Source organism: Oncorhynchus mykiss, chromosome 24 (assembly GCF_013265735.2).
Source record: "Oncorhynchus mykiss isolate Arlee chromosome 24, USDA_OmykA_1.1, whole genome shotgun sequence".
NCBI lineage: Eukaryota > Metazoa > Chordata > Actinopteri > Salmoniformes > Salmonidae > Oncorhynchus > Oncorhynchus mykiss.
In genome coordinates, this window is record NC_048588.1 from 25,103,840 (window position 1) to 25,118,172 (window position 14,333).

At 42.0% G+C, this 14,333-nt stretch overlaps 1 pseudogene; it reads left to right on the forward strand.

Moving 5' to 3' along the window:
• The first annotated feature begins 5,260 nt into the window (after positions 1 to 5,260).
• Positions 5,261 to 7,492, forward strand: LOC110503380 (annotated as a pseudogene).
• The last annotated feature ends 6,841 nt before the right edge of the window (positions 7,493 to 14,333 follow it).

Below are 14,333 nucleotides of genomic sequence, written 5' to 3' on the forward strand. Positions count from 1 at the left end.
CATAGGACAACAATCAGTCGTATATTGCACAAATCTGGCCTTTATGGAAGAGTGGCAAGAAGAAAGCCATTTCTTAAAGATATCCATAAAAAGTGTAGTTTAAAGTTTGCCACAAGCCACCTGGGAGACACACCAAACATGTGGAAGAAGGTGCTCTGGTCAGATGAAACCAAAATTGAACTTTTTGGCAACAATGCAAAACGTTATGTTTGGCGTAAAAGCAACACAGCTCATCACCCTGAACACACCATCCCCACTGTCAAACATGGTGGTGGCAGCATCATGGTTTGGGCCTGCTTTTCTTCAGCAGGGACAGGGAAGATGGTTAAAATTGATGGGAAGATGGATGGAGCCAAATAAAGGACCATTCTGGAAGAAAACCTGATGGAGTCTGCAAAAGACCTGAGACTGGGACGGAGATTTGTCTTCCAACAAGACAATGATCCAAAACATAAAGCAAAATCTACAATGGAATGGTTCAAAAATAAACATATCCAGGTGTTAGAATGGCCAAGTCAAAGTCCAGACCTGAATCCAATCGAGAATCTGTGGAAAGAACTGAAAACTGCTGTTCACAAATGCTCTCCATCCAACCTCACTGAGCTCGAGCTGTTTTGCAAGGAGGAATGGGAAAAAATGTCAGTCTCTCGATGTGCAAAACTGATAGAGACATACCCCAAGCGACTTACAGCTGTAATCGCAGCAAAAGGTGGCGCTACAAAGTATTAACTTAAGAGGGCTGAATAATTTTGCACGCCCAATTTTTCAGTTTTTGATTTGTTAAAAAAGTTTGAAATATCCAATAAATGTCGTTCCACTTCATGATTGTGTTCCACTTGTTGTTGATTCTTCACAAAAAAATACAGTTTTATATCTTTATGTTTGAAGCCTGAAATTTGGCAAAAGGTCGCAAAGTTCAAGGGGGCCGAATACTTTCGCAAGGCACTGTATATGTCCAGGCTATGTCTGAGGAGGCAGGTAGCCTAGTGGTTACATTGTTGGACTAGTAACTGAAAGGTTGCAAGATCAAATCCCCAAGCTGACAAGGAAAAATAAACAGTTAACCCACTGTTCTTAGGCTGTCATTGAAAATAAGAATTTGTTCTTAACTGACTTGCCTAGTTAAATAAATGTGTTTGCAATAATACTGTGAAATTATGATAATGCCCTTTCAGTGTAAGAGCTGCCTGAAATTTCAGCCTGTTTTGTTGGGATAGAGTTTTGGCCTGCATGGTGACTTCACCCGGCGCTTAATTAGTTAATAGACCAATAAGAAAGGTAGTTCCAAACCTCTGCCAACAACAGCTAATTTACCCCTCCCCACTCAGACTACTCCCAGACAGTCCTAGCAAAATGTTTGCTTGAGCATTTGCTTTTTGCTAAGAAGCTATTTTAATTTCTTATTGACCATTTTCATTTAAAACAATCACAGTAGGGTACTTATTCCTTACCCAGAAAGGGTTTGATATTGAGATAAAAACGTCTCTATTTGCCCTTTAAACTGATCTATACATACTTAAACTGAAGTGGTACATGATCAAACATTACAGTAGGCACACGTGCTGTCTAGTCAATAGTGCAACACTTTATCTTGCGAGACATTTGGTTATAAATTATTTCTGAAGCATCTACAGTATATAGGTCCTATAAAAGGTTTATTAATTATCAATGGTTTACACCTCTAGGCATGACAATGCTTAGTGCTTAGTTAGTCATTTCTGTCTTTGTCTTTCACAGATTGGTGTTTTTCAGAAAGCCAAAGGCTTCCTCAATATTCTCATTTAGATCAACAATTATTGATCATATTTGGCCCACTAGCATTGGCTGCCCTGTAGTGTTTACATACAGTGCATTCAGAAAGAATTCAGGCCCCTTGACTTTTTTTCACATTTTGTTACGTTACAGCTTTATTCTAAAATGTATTAAATTGTTATTTTCCTCATCAATCTACACACAATACCCCATAATGACAAAGCAAAATCAGGTTTTAAGAAATGTTTGCAAATTTAAAATATCACATTTACATAAGTATTCAGACCTTTAACTCAGTACTTTGTTGAAGCACCTTTGGCAGGAATTACAGACTTAATAAGTCTTCTTGGGTATGACGCTACAAGCTTGGTACACCTGTATTTGGGGAGTTTCTCCCATCTTCTCTGCAGATCCTCTTAAGCTCTGTCAGATCGGATGCGGAGAGTTGCAGCACAGCTATTTTCAGGTGTCTCCAGAGATGTTCGATCCGATTCAAGTCCGGGCTCTGGCCGGGCCACTCAAGGACATTCAGGGACTTGTCCCGAAGTCACTCCTGCATTGTCTTGGCTGTGTGCTAAGGGTCGTTCTACTGTTGGAAGGTGAACCTTTGCCCCAGTCTGAGGTCCTGAGCATTCTGGAGCAGGATCTCAAGGATCTCTCTGATCTCTCCATTCATCTTTCTCTCGATCCTGACTAGTCTCACAGTCCCTCCCTTTGTATCTCTGTTCTTTACTGACCAGATCAGTCAGTAAATACAGTCTTCGTTCACAGTCGCTGCTGTCCTTGTCTGTTCCTAAGGATAGAACTGAGATGGGGAAACAATCTTTTTCCCATAATGCCCCTTCATCCTGGATCATGCTTCAAAAGATTTTAAAGTTATTGTTCTTGCCTGTTTTTAAGACTCTGATTGACAACACTGTTTGTGATAACCGCAATTGTTTCTAATCTTCAATTGTACTTGTAACTTGTGACACTTTGTCTTTTGTGTGTATTTTGTAATTTTCTGTAATATTTAATGACACACTGCTATTTCTCTGTTGTTTTGCCTTCTTGCCAGGTCGCCCTCGCAAAAGAGGTTTTTAACCTCAATGGGTTTTACCTGGTTAAATAAAGGTAAAAAAATAAAAACATCCCCACACCATGATGGTGCCAGGGTTCCTCCAGACGTATCGCTAGGCATTCAGGCCAAAGAGTTTAATCTTGGTTTTGTCAGACCGGAGAATCTTGTTTCTTATGGTCTGTGAGTCTTTAGGTGCCTTTTGGCAAACTCCAAGCGGGCTGTCATGTGCCTTTTACTGAGGAGTTGCTTCTTTCTGCCCATTACCATAAAGGCCTGATTGGTGGAGTGCTGCAGAGATGGTTGTCCTTCTGGAAGGTTCTCCTATCTCCACTTAGGAACTCTGGAGCTCTGTCGAAGTGACCATCGGGTTCTTTGTCACCTCCCTGACCAAGGCCCTTCTCCCCCAATTGCTCAGTTTGGCCGGGTGGCCAGCTCTAGGAAGAGTCTTGGTGGTTCCAAACTTCTTCCATTTGAGAATTATGGCCACTGTGTTCTTGGGGACCTTCAATGCTGCAGAAATGTTTTGGTACCCTTCCCCAGGTCTGTGCCTCGACACAATCCTGTCTTGGAGCTCTACGGACAATTCCTTTGACCTCATGGCTTGGCTTTTGCTCTGACATGCACTGTCAACAGTTGGACCTTATATAGACAAGTGCGTGCCTTTCCAAATAATGTCCAATCAATTGCATTTACCACAGGTGGACTCCAATCAAGTTGTAGAAACATCTCAGGATGATCAATGGAAACAGGTTGCACCTGATATCAATTTCAATTCTCATAGCAAAGGGTCTGAATACTATTTCTGTTTTAAATTTTTAATACATTTGTAAAAAATTCTAAAAACCTGTTCTGTCTTTGTCATTATGGGTATGTATTGTGTGTAGATTGATGAGAAAATAAATAATTTAATCCATTTTAGAATAAGGCTGTAACATAACAAAATGTGGAAAAAGTCAGAGGGTCTGAATACTTTCCGAATGCACTGTATGACACACGGACGAGACCTAATCCAGCCTTTCAGCCCAACCACACAAAGTAACAATTGAATTCCTGCCCTCGCCAACTGCAGGGGAATGGTCCTCATGTCCTCGGTTCCAGAGCCACAGTGGGTGGACTACATCACGATGAAGCAGAGACACAGATGCTGCAGAGGATACTGAGGCTTGGTCTTTACATTGGATCCCATGATGGACATTCAAGTGGATGGATAGACTCTTAAAATACTTATTTTAATAGAGATACAACCTGTTCTGTGTGTTTCGTCTGTAGACTTGGATTGGATCCATACGTCATTGATGCAAGCTGCTTATAGTGTTTTCAGTATACCATTTGAAAGGATACCACAGTCCTGTTTCGTACAGACAGTTCCTGGAAGACAATTTTAGTGAACATTATGTATTGTGAGATTTTATCTCTGTGTCAGGTCTATAAATGGATGGGGCAAAGCACTAAGACTAGAGGTCTCCAGAAAGAGAAATGCTGTAGTCATAACTGGTGAATATAAGCCTAAAACTACTGGATGATTCCTCTAATTTGCCATCACATGTTATCACATTTCATTCAAAGATTGACTGAGCATAATCTGTAAAAGTGAGAAATGTTCGATCTTCCATTTCTCTAAATTGTTATTTTTTAAACTGGCGAAGAGCAGAACCTTTGCATAAACTGCCATTGTTTTCCTTTTCCAGTTTTTTCCCTGCTGTTATTGTTTGACTATCCCGGCTGTTCAGAAAAGGTGCCTCCCATTGTATTTTTAAATCTTTGTTAAACTGTACATTGGCTGCCTTTTTATCCCCACAGTACAATGAGAGTTTCAGATAAAGTGGAGGAATATGTCTGGTCAGCCTATTTTCCCATATCAGGCTCAACACCGTTCATATCGTCCATAAAACAGAACTCATATTAATTATGGTCAATGCGGACTGCATGGCAAAGCATTTTTTACAGATTTGGGTTTGGAAAGAGACAAACGATCCAGAGGTGAGGGAATTTTTAACTATATTGTTAAGATTGTTCTTCTCTGTTTATGTTTTCAATTGTTATGATAAAGGGAAAGGAGGAAAAAACTTTTCTGCTGTTACAATTTCCTTTGCATTGTATCCCCCACACTGATATGGGCATACTCTAGCATTATTCTGTATCAACAGCTGTTTGAGAAGTAATGAGATAATGAGTGACATTTTTTGTAAAATTATTTATTCAACCATCTTAGACCAGATAAGAAGTCATTTTCTCTCACTGTTTGCAAAACAGTAGAAAATGTTACTTTACATACACTACCGTTCAAAAGTTTGGGGTCACTTAGAAATGTTCTTGTTTTTGAATGAAAAGCATGTGGGTGTCTAAATCATTCGGACTCTACTGTATTAGGTAGCAGTGCACTGAGAGGTTCTGATTCACACGCTTGTCCATTCTCAAACCTCCCCACCCCTTCCCCCAGGTTAAACCATGGGAGACTGGTCCATTCTCGGACGCTTCCTGTCCGAGGTGCAGAACCACTCCACAGTGATCAGCAAGATCTGGCTGACCATGCTGCCTGTTGATCTTCCGCATCCTGCTGGTGACCCTGGTGGGGGACGCGGTGTACAGCGATGAGCAGTCCAAGTTCACCTGCAACACCCTGCAGCCCGGCTGCAACAACGTCTGCTACGACACCTTCGCCCCCGTCTCACACCTGCGCTTCTGGGTCTTCCAGATCGTCTTGGTCTCCACGCCGTCCATCTTCTACATTGTTTACGCCCTGCACAAGATCGCCAAGGACGAGAAGCTGGAGATCCAGAGGGGGCAGGTGATGGCTGAGCGTACCTCCAAGAAGGTCTTTGGGCAGCTGAGAAGGGAAGGGCTGGAGAACTTGGAGACTGGTATGTCCACCTATTGCCCTGGATACAGGGAGGAGTGGGTTGGTCAGGAAGCGGAGGGGGTGGAGCAGAGACTGCTGGAGGAGGTCTATGGGGAGTTGGGGGAGGACCCCACTCAGCTCTCCAGCCAGGTGCTGCTCATCTACATCCTGCACGTGCTGCTGCGCTCCGTCATGGAGATCACCTTCCTGGTGGGGCAGTACTACCTGTTTGGCTTCAAGGTGCCCCAACTGTACTGCTGCGAGACCTACCCCTGCCCCACCCGCACAGACTGCTTCGTGTCACGTGCCACTGAGAAGACAATCTTTCTCAACTTCATGTTCAGCATTAGCCTGGGCTGCTTTGTGCTCAACATCGCAGAGCTGCACTTTCTGGGCTGGGTCTACATCTTCCGCATACTGTGCTCCACTTGCTCCACCTGCTTCCGCCCTGAGAGGGACCCTGTGGGGCTGTACGACCACCACAACCCTCTGTTGCTGCAGCTCAAACACTCTCTGAGAGGCAGGCTGGTCCTGCAGACTCCCACTCCCATGGCCCAGGAGAAGGCTGGGGGCCACCTGCTCACTCATGTCCCAGCCATCACCTTTGAGACCGATTCTACTGTGGAGTGCACCTCCAAGAGGACTCCGGAAGAGAGGGACCGGGTTAAGGTTCAACTGGCAAACATGGCCAAGATGGGACGAACTAAGAAGTCTTGGCTGTGAAAGGCCCATTCTGTGTGATTCTCAGATGTAGCATTTTCCACTTTTGAAACAACAAAGGGAAAGAGAGTTTATAGCATAGGTTGCTCAGATTGGGCATTTGGAGAATAAGAGTATACTCCTGATTCAGAAAGAAAGATTTAGCTTTAACATCCATACTATAGCCTAAATTACATAAAGAACATTCAAACTGTTCCTGAGTTTGAAAAGACAGAAAAGTAAAACATTTTGCTGGAAAATTGTATACGTTCAGTTTACAGTCATTATCTTCAGTCTGTTCACACATAAGTCCTACTGTACACAATCTCAGGGTTCTTCAATACAAACACACCTGTTTGATAAAACATGACACGTTTTCTCATTCTAACAATGTTTGTAGGATACTTTTCAATAATTCCTTGTAATTGTTGAAATACATAGCTGGCAGAGTAGTTTTGACCTGTGTGCACACAGTCATTTATGTTGTCTAAAGGGACTTTGTCTCTTATAACATTATTATTTTCAGAATAATCTAATCTGATTGACTGGTGGGTAGTCAACTAACTATTTGTAGCATGTGTGCCTCTTTTTATTGATATTTGCATGGTATGTATGTGTATAGATCTTTAGTAATTAATGTTGAAATTATCGAAGAATAACTGAAATGTTTATAGTTGGTGTCCCAATCTCAAATGCTCTCATATTTGCCCATAATATTTCAAAAACGGCAGAATCAAACAGTATTGGAACAGTGACTTGTATTTCTCATCCAGAAGTGTAAGAATTTTAGAAGAATGTAATTTCAACAATCAAACATTGCACTGTTTGACAAGACAGTGTATGGAAAACCTGCATTTGAATGAGTTTAGTTTTTGACCACAAGAGGTCACTATAATACTTTAAGTTATCAAACAGGGTTGTGCTGAAAATCAAATGAACCACAGCCAAATAAATAATTTGTAATTAAGAGTAAGATTAAAAAAGACATGTATAACGTACTTTCTTGATGAAATACATTCTAAAATGTAAATATCTGGTGCACATATCTGTGAGGATCAGACCCTTTTTTTCAATTTTCGCCTAAAATTACAAATCTAACTGCCTGTAGCTCAAGACCTGAAGCAAGGATATGCATATTCTTGATACCATTTGAAAGGAAACACTTTGAAGATTGTGGAAATGTGAAATTAATGTTGGAGAATATAACACATTAGATCTGGTAAAAGATAATACAATAAAAAAAAACGTGTTTTTGTTGTTGTTGTATCATCATCTTTGAAATGCAAGAGAAAGGCCATAATGTATTATTCCAGCCCAGGTGCAATTTCGATTTTGGCCACTAGATGGCAGCAGTGCATGTGCAAAGTTTTAGACTGATCCAATGAACCATTGCATTACTGTTCAAAATGTTGTATCAAGACTCAAATGTTCCTAATTCCTTTATTAATAAATGTTCAAGTTCATAAATGTGCACTCTCCTCAAACAATAGCATGGTATTATTTCACTGTAATAGCTACTGTAAATTGGAGAGTGCAGTTAGATTAACAAGAATTTAAGCTTTCTTCCCATATGTCTATGTCCTGGGATTTTTTTTGTTACTTACAACCTCATGCTAATCACATTAGCCTATGTTAGCTCAACAGTTCCGCGGGGGGGACACCAATCCCGTGGAGGTTTAAAGGTTAAATGCAGCCATTTTTATTTCAATATCAAATCATTTCTGGGTAACAATTAAGTAAATTACTGTAATACATTTCCACAAAAACAGCTTTTTAGCAAAACATGTTTCTCAAGCTAAAATTTTGCTAGGACTGTCTGGGAGTGGTCTGAGTGTGGAGAGGAAAATGGAAAACTAGCTGTTATTGGCAGAAAGGTTTGGTACTCTCTTAGAAGTTGGTGTGTAGATATGGGAAACACTCTTTTCAAGGCACTTCAATATCTAAGTTACTTTTTCGTAGCAGGTTAGGAGAATTCATGTTACAGGTTAGGAGACTGAGGTTAAGGTTAGGAAAAGGGTTAAGGTTAGCGAAAAAGCTCTCCTAACCTGCTACGAAATATTTTCTGTATTGAAGTGCTGTGAAAAGAATGTGTCCCATGTAGATATAGGTCTTGTTCCCCTGCTCAGATGTTGCATGCATCCACCGCCAGCCAGCCAGGAGCCGCCAGAGCCGTCAGTCAGCCAGGCGATGCCAGAATCAGCCTTCACTCCGGAGCTGCTGGAGTCTCCCGCCTGTCCGGCGCTGCCCGGAGTCTCCCGTCCATTCGGGACCCACGGCTAGGGTCCCCAGTCGCCGCTCGTAAGAGGCCACGGGGGCGGTTGAGGAGGCGGACAAAAACTGTGGTGAAGTGGGGTCCATGTCCCGCGCCAGAGCAGCCACCGCGGACAGACGCCCACCCTGACCCTCCCCTATAGGTTCAAGTTTTGCGGGCGGAGTCCGCACCTTTGGGGGGGGGTGGGGGTACTGTCACGTTCTGACCTTAGTTCCTTTGTTTTGTCTTTGTTTATATGGTCCGGGCGTGAGTTGGGGTGGGCAGTCTATGTTTGTTTTTCTATGTTTGGTTTCTGTGTTCGGCCTAGTATGGTTCTCAATCAGAGGCAGGTGTCGTTAGTTGTCTCTGATTGAGAATCATACTTAGGTAGCCTTTTTCCACCTCTGGTTTGTGGGTGGTTATTTTCAGTCGTTGTGTGTCTGCACCAGATAGAACTGTTTCGGTTGTCACTTTGTTGTTTTGTGTTTTTGAAGTGTTCAGTTTTCCATTAAAAAGATGAACACTAACCACGCTGCGCTTTGGTCCTCTCTTTCTTCCACTCAAGACAGCCGTTACAGATGCTGACATGATCAATCCAATCAACGCTACTGTACATATAACGTGATTTGACTTCATTTTATCTGTGGCCAATGACCTTGAGCCTTCTTGGATGGGCACTTGTAATGTAACTCTATGGCAGCACCCAAGGGGCTAGAATTTTCTAGCTCTACCCTTCGACTTGGAGGTGAAGTAGTGTCCCCATCAGTGACAGAACACTGAGCCAATCACGACACAACGCTCCATATTTTCTGCTGGCTTGCCCCACCACCACAGAAAGCCCTGAGCTAGGCTGAAACACCTGCATTTAAGAGCTGCGTTACTCAAGAAAGTAAAAAGAGACCATGTTTGTATGCAGCTTTATTAACTCAATGATATACATTTTTTTGCCATTGTTTGCAAAAGGATATGTGACACGTATTAATGCCAAAATAACAGGCAAAACAGGCAAGCCCCCAAAATGTTAAAAATGTGGGTCTCAAAACAGATGGGCTCTGCCCTTCAAATCAAATCAAATGTAATTTGTCACATGCGCTGAATACAACAGTGTAACGATCCTCTTCCTGTGAATGTTCTGGACCAAAGCACAGCGTGAGACGTGTTCATGATATTTTATTAAAATCAGAACACTAGAACAAAAAATAACAAAGAGGAAAACAAACAGTTCTGTAAGGAAACTAACCATACAGAAAACAACTACCCACAAAACCCATGTGGGCAACAGGTACCTAAGTATGGTTCCCAATCAGAGACAACGATAGACAGCTGTCCCTGATTGAGAACCATACCCGGCCACAACATAGAAACACAAAACATAGAAATAAAGAAAATAGAATGCCCACCCTAGTCCCACCCTGGCCTAACCAAAATAGAGAATAAAAGCCTCTCTATGGCCAGGGCGTGACAAACAGCTTTTTAATAACCTGACCTTACCGTGAAATGCTTACTTACAAGCCCGTAACCAACAATGCAGTTCAAGGAATAGAGTTAATAAAATATTTACTAAATAAACTAAAGTTAGAAAAATCGAATCAATCACAAGGTAACACAAGAAATGTACAGTACATAACAATAACGAGTCTATATACAGGGGGTACCGGTACCAAGTCAGTGCGCGGGGGTACAGGTTAATCGAGGTAATTTGTAAAGTGACTATGCATAGATAATAAACAGTGAGTAGGAGCAGTGTAAAAACAAAAGTTTGAGTTAGAGTTTATTTCTATTTTTACAGGGACGGTGCACATTAATCAACGTTTCAGTAAAAGTGCCAGTTTTAGCCAGCCGGCTAATTTTCAACCGCAGTTCCTGTGCAGGTTATTAAAAACAATTACAATAACAATAGACACAATCAATGAGCAGTGAGCACACGCAGCATAGGACAAGCAAGACATAGCATGCACACAGAGCAACATAGCACAAAAAGCAACAAGACGAAATCCATAAAAGCAAGAAAGTGTTTCCACACCTCACAAGCTACAGACAACAGACGACATGGAAAGCTGCAATACAGAAGTAGGGATTATGTTCACAAGTCTGACTGGCCATTAGCCATGTTTTTTTGTGTGAAAGTGTGATAGGTGGTGTAGTTTTGTGTGTCTGATGGCAGCATATTCCAAACATGGGAAGCTCTCACAGAGAAACAGATTGACTAAAGGTGCTTTTCTTTAAGTGAACTATACAGTCACCTCTCATGGCAGACCTTGTAGATCTGCTGCCATATGTTTGGGTTTTCTGTTTAACAAAAGTACTGAGTGGAGGGGGGGCCAGGCCATTTAGGATCTTGAATACAAGACATGCATCCGTGTATTGCACAATAATTTTCCAACTCAGGGGCTCATGCTTTCTGAGGATGTAACAGTGATTATGGCTATTGGGCTTCCTATCAAGCACAAGTACAGTTTTGCTACCTCTGTATTCAAACAATTGTGTATAAATCGGAAATGAGCAAGGTTGAATTTGGTTATTTGAGTTACCTTTTTTACTTTTTTTTACCTGCTTTTTAAAAGAGAGGTTGGAATCAAGTATGATGCCAAGGTACTTAAAATCAGATACCACCTGGAGCTTCTCCTCTGACACATAGACATCTGGCTCAGTAGCATCAATTGCCCTCTTTGTGAAGAACATGCAGACAGTTTTCTTCACATTGAAATGCGAACATGAGTCACTGAGCCACTTTGCAACCTGTACCAATGCAGTTGTCAGTTCTTGTGCAGCTTGTTGCTTGCTCTTTGCATGCACATATATCACTGTATCATCTGCATACATTTGAACTTCAGACCCACTACAGACAGAAGGCAGATCATTAATGTACAGGCTGAACAGGAGGGGCCCTAGCATTGACCCTTGGGGCACGCCCACATCATAGCTGAGAGTGGGCGACAGCTCATTGCTCACTCTGACACGCTGAGTTCTGCCTTCAAGGTATGATAGGGGGGGGGGGGGGGTAATAGATCCAACGGGATGTGTCGAGTTGTTTGGGAACTCGGCTGGGGTGTTCAGAGATTATTATTTTATGTACACCATTTATTTTCCTTTTATGTGAACGCAGCTGTAACTACTATCCACTTTTACCCAGAGATGACTTGCACTAAAGTTCGATTACTGTTCGATGACGATGACTAGTACCTTAAATCTATTGACATGGAACTGCCATGGTCTAGGGCATGCAATAAAACGGAAAAACATACTATGTGCTCTAAAAAAGGAAAAAGCAGACATCGCGCTATTACAAGACACACCTCTGTGATGCTGAACATGCCAAGCTTGGGTGGGACAGGTGTATTTCTCATCTTTCAAATCAAATAGTAGAGGCACAGCCATACTTATCCATAAAAAAATTCCAGTCATAATTGACAAAAACATATCTGATCCGGAGGGGAGATTTATTTTGATAACTGGGTCACTATATGGTCAACCAATTACTTACTATCTTAAACATATTCGCCCCTAACACAGATATTTCTGCCTTCATGTCAAAAATGATAACCCGGCTCAATGAGCATTGTGTTTCCTTTGGCGTGGTGGCCGGAGATTTTAATTGTACCCTTAACCCAACCCTAGACAAATAATCTCAAGTCCCCACCACAAATCCTAGATCTGCAAAGATGTTGAACTCTCTTACTAAAGAGATGGGACTGATAGATATCTGGAAAGAGACTAATAGCTCATCTATGGACTATACATACTACTCTAATGTCCATAACACCTACTCCCGTATAGATTACATTTTTATCCCAAAGAGTTTCATAAATTCAGCCACATGTACAATCGGACCCATAGCACTTTCAGATCAAGCCTTTGTCCACCTCTGCTTTGACCTCTGCAAAAACATCCCGAGGTCAAAGAGCTGGTAATTCATCACCTCCATGCTATCAAACGAAGCGTTCCATACATTGGTAACTACATGGATAGACAACTACACACAAGACAACAAAGATTCTCCTGTTTCTCCGGCCACAATGTGGGACGCTGCTAAAGCCACGCTAAGAGGTAATCTAATTGCATATGCTTCATCTAAGAAAAGAGCAATGGAAGCACACAGGCTAGATCTTGAGAGGGAGCTGGAATGCTGTGAAAAAATACATAAACAATCCCCAGACAGCACCTCCTGGAGTCATCTTAAAGCATCCAAAGCCAAACTGAATTTGGACTATACTCGGGAGATAAAAAAAAGTTTTCTTTACTAAACAGAAATACCATGAGTATAGCAATAGGCCCAGTAGATTGCTTGCTTACCAATTAAAAAAGGAGCAGTCAGAGCGTACAATCATGGCTATCCGAACAGCAGAGGACGAGGTCACATATGACCCAAAAAATATCAATTTAACTTTTCATGATTTTTACTGCAAACTATATACTGTATCTCTGAGAGAAAACACACGGAGGCAGAACTCCACTCTTTCCTAGAGGGAATCTCGCTACCTAAACTATCAGAGACCGACCAAGAAGATCTCAACTCCCCCTTCACTCCTGAGGAGATCCTGGAGGCAATTACCTCCATGCCACCTAACAAGTCCCCAGGCCCAGATGGATTCCCCAGACAGTTCTACAAAGCTTTTTGGCCCCAGCTTTGCCCTATCTTCATGCCAATGCTGGAGGATTTTTGCAAAAACTGAGTTCTCCCAGACTCAATGGACACAGCTCGCATTACAGTGTTGCTCAAAAAGGACAAGGACCCCTTATCCTGCTCGTCCTTCCGGCCCATAAGCTTGTTGGATTTCGACTATAAAATAATTACCAAATTGCTCGCCAAAAGACGAAACACTCTTCTTCCCAAAATAATAAAAGCGGACCAAACTGGATTTATTAGAGACAGATACTCTTCTGATAACATTCGCCGTCTTTTTGATATTATTGATCAAGTAAACGCACAGAAGACACCTGTCCTGCTGGCTTCACTGGATGCTGAGAAGGTGTTTGACAGGATGGAGTGGAGCTTTCTGTTTTCAGTCTTAGAAAAGTTCAATATGGGCCCAAATTTTATTAAATGGATCAAATCACTATACTCTCATCCAAATGCCATGGTGACTACTAATGGACTGAACTCTGACAGATTCCCTCTGGAACGGGGCACAAGACAAGGGTGCTCACTGTCCCCCCTGCTCTACTTGTTGGGGGCGGAGCCTCTGGCAGAGCTGATAAGGAGCAAAACAAATATTATGGGTGTTTCTGCAGGCGGCCTGCAGCACAAATTTCACTTTACGTGGATGATGTCTTGCTCTACATATCCAACCCTGAGAAATCCCTCCCTCTCATTTTAGACACAATTGCTCAGTATGGCAAATTTACAGGTTATAAGATAAATTTTAACAAATCCACTATCTGCCCTCTCAATATTACACTCACCAGCTGTATGAAGACACTATGTCCTTTCCAATGGAAAACACAGGGGTTTCAATACCTCGGGATCTTCATAACACCAGATCTGAATAGCCTTTTCAAGGAAAATGATCTTCTGCTCCTGGATCGAATCAAGAACGATCTCCAAACCTGGATCTCCCTCCCAATTAGCTTAGTAGGAAGAATTAATGTCATCCGTATGAATGTCCTCCCTAGACTGAACTACTTATTTCAGATGCTCCCATGCTATCTCCCAGTTTCCTTTTTCAAAACAACTAACCAAAGCATCCCCAAATTTATATGGGGCAATAAAAAACCTAGGATCAAGTTTTCCA